This window comes from Glycine soja, chromosome 9, assembly GCF_004193775.1.
Source record: "Glycine soja cultivar W05 chromosome 9, ASM419377v2, whole genome shotgun sequence".
Classification (NCBI taxonomy): Eukaryota; Viridiplantae; Streptophyta; class Magnoliopsida; order Fabales; family Fabaceae; genus Glycine; species Glycine soja.
In genome coordinates, this window is record NC_041010.1 from 28,602,853 (window position 1) to 28,606,040 (window position 3,188).

At 33.7% G+C, this 3,188-nt stretch overlaps 1 long non-coding RNA gene across 1 annotated transcript; it reads right to left on the reverse strand.

The window, feature by feature from the left end:
* Positions 1-1,429: 1,429 nt before the first annotated feature.
* LOC114425570 lies at positions 1,430-1,833 on the reverse strand. Its single transcript, XR_003669248.1, has 2 exons — positions 1,773-1,833; positions 1,430-1,691 (listed from the first exon to the last, which is right to left on the reverse strand). It is a non-coding gene; the product is annotated as an uncharacterized LOC114425570 (long non-coding RNA).
* Positions 1,834-3,188: the final 1,355 nt, after the last annotated feature.

A 3,188-nucleotide genomic window follows, 5' to 3' on the forward strand; every position in this document is an offset into this window, starting at 1 on the left:
CACTTTTTCTTTACTTTCAACATTAGCATAAATGGTTCACATAAAGAATTAGAATATTTTGTTTACTACAAGGGGAACATAAATGGTTTATTAAAATATGCTTGAAAGCTACTACTAGTAGAGTAGCAGCGTGCCAGTGTATTAAGCCAAAATTTGATCACTACTATTAGTAAATTTGATGGGTCAACCTGAATATTTGGATAGTAAATTTGACAAACATATTGACAAGTCTTTTTTAATCTATTTGTTCCACCATAAATGAGAAAAACCAAACCACCATAACACTTAGTGGCGATTTCACTATAACACACTTTTATCTTAGAATGAAGATGCATTAATCCAAGTATACGAAATGTGCTCGAAGCCCCTTTAAGGGAATTCATTTTTCATAATTGGGCTTCTTTTTTACTCATGATTATAGCAGAACTTAGTAGTTTATGCATTGTCATTGTGATAATTGTAACGTCATTATCTTCTGTATATATAAATTATAATTTATAATAGTTATCTTGAATGAGAATGACTGAAGGAGATCACCCAACCAAGATGCCACCAAGGAAGAAGAAGAAGGTTGTTTTAGGGCATAAAGTTACTAAGGTTGTTGAACAAGTAGTGAAGGCATCCATGCATCATGCAACAAGTTCATCAAATGTACCTTCTGTTACATCTTAGCAGGATGTACACACTATTAGAAAATATGCTTTCTACATCGGTTATTTATGACTTTCAACATCGGTTTTTCAACCGATGTTGAAAGTACCGACGTTGATAATATTATCGTTAACATCGGTTTTTCAAAAACCGATGTTAAAGTAAAATTACCAACATCGGTTATATAAATAACCGATGTTGCTAATATGAATTACACCCAGAAAATGTATATTAATATTGAAAGTTAACATCGGTTTTTACAAAAAACCGATGTTAACGAATGTGTTACTGTTGACAGTTAACATCGGTTTTTTTACAGAAAACCGATGTTAACGTTCGTTAACATCGGTTTTTATAAAAAACCGATGTTAACGAATGTGTTACTATTCACAGTTAACATCGGTTTTTATAAAAAACCGATGTTAACGAATGTGTTACTATTCACAGTTAACATCGGTTTTTATGAAAACCGATGTTAACGAATGTGTTACTATTCACAGTTAACATCGGTTTTTATAAAAAACCGATGTTAACGAATGTGTTATTATTGAATTTTAACATCGGTTTTTTACAGAAAACCGATGTTAACGAATGTGTTATTGTTGACAGTTAACATCGGTTTTTTTAAAAAACCGATGTTAACGAATGTGTTGCTATTGACAGTTAACATCGGTTTTTATAAAAAACCGATGTTGTTTTCAGGAATTTTTTTTATATAATGTCTTTGTTTTTACAAAAAACCAAAATTTAACCTGTAAATTTAAAATCAGACCACACAGCACACAACATATATCATTTGCATTCAGTTTTCAAATAGATTTTAGCAAAAAACTAGCTATCAACAAAGGTTGTTCAATGTTAAGATGAAACAACAATTGTAAAAAATATAATGCAAAGTACGTAAACTAATTTATTAACCTAAAGTTACATAGTTGCCTAACATCCTATGTTTGATTTCTAACTTTTAGATAATATTGTGCCCACTGTATGCGAAGTGCCTTAAATCTCTCTGCTTCCAATGGTCTAACTTCATTAAAATACTGCATGATGAAATAAAAAAATAAATTAATAATGTAATAACAATTATAAAAAAACCAAATTTGTTTGTAATAAACAATTACCGTCTCCCAATTATTCCTGAAAGATCCTAAGATTATCGTGGACATCCAGTGCATCACGTAGTAGCCACATTCAGTGATTCCTTTTTGTCTATTACACTAAATACATAATGAAATTTGGATATTAATTAAACGTTAACTACAATTAGTGTACACACACATAAAATATATATAAGTAGAACTTTTATTTAAATCACGTACCTTAACAACAATCCACCTAGCAGCAGCCTTGGATTTCGGTTGTGGAGTATCATCAAGTCCTTTCAAAGCACTACTGTTGAATATAAGGAACATTAAAATATTGATGTTGTTGAGTTATGCCAATGAAAATGTATTGAAAACAATACTGACCTGTTAATTATTCCCTTAAGGTAGTTGTCTGGCCTGTTATGCAAAGAACAAAACCAGACAACTAGGTTTTCCTTAGGTAGAATGACGACCATTTGCCAGTGTCCACTGCAGTAGAGACGAATATAGTTTATTGTAGTAGTATAGATTATTTAAATTCAATTATTGTGTTTGACTTACCTATTCAGATAGGCTCCAAGGTAAACATCTCGTTTTGAACTCTGTATCCAACTCTTGATGTAACTTTCGGATTCAAATTGTGATTGTCCAGATCTCTAAATGGACTGTGGCTCGAGGAATCCATACACATCAGAATTCCCCGCTCGCACACTTGTCTCAGTCAGATGGCTGTGTTGTTAAGTCAAAGTTAATTATGTATGAATTTAAAACAATTACTTTGGTAATTAATAGTAATCTAAAATGACTTACAGAATCCACAACTGTATAACTGATATGCTGAGACATTGACCACCATGTGCAATTTCAGAGAGATCTTCGTGCTTTATATACAACGGGAAGTTTTGATTAAACACCCCGAATATGGTAGCATCCCACATAACCTGGAGCGGCTTCAAAAACAGTTGTGGGATGGTCAATGTCATCAGGTACAGGGGATCAAATATGTTCTTAATTTATAAAAAACTCAAATACCTGAATATCCTCCCATATCAAATCCTTCTGAGCAGTAGGGACTTCCTTCCAGGTGTCATATGTCACGTCGACCTTATCACGAGCGACAATCCCCAAATATGTTCTTAATTTCTTCTTGTAGGGACCGTCGGCCTTGCCGGTAGCAGGATCGACGTTGACCACAGGTCTTTCTGCCCCAGGTGGTCTAGTGGCCAATGATCGTAGCCGTGTCGCCTTGCGTGTCCGCTTCAACGTAGATGGAGACGCATCAGCGTTTGCAGGAGGAGGAGGAAGAGGAGGAGGAGGCGAGGCAGGTGGAGTATCCATGGTCCTTTAAAGAAAAAAAGTTGAGTTAGTTAATATTATCAAAAAACACTGTATGAGTTATGTAAATGAATGTACCGAAATGAAATATTATATTAGAAAATTACGTTAGACGAT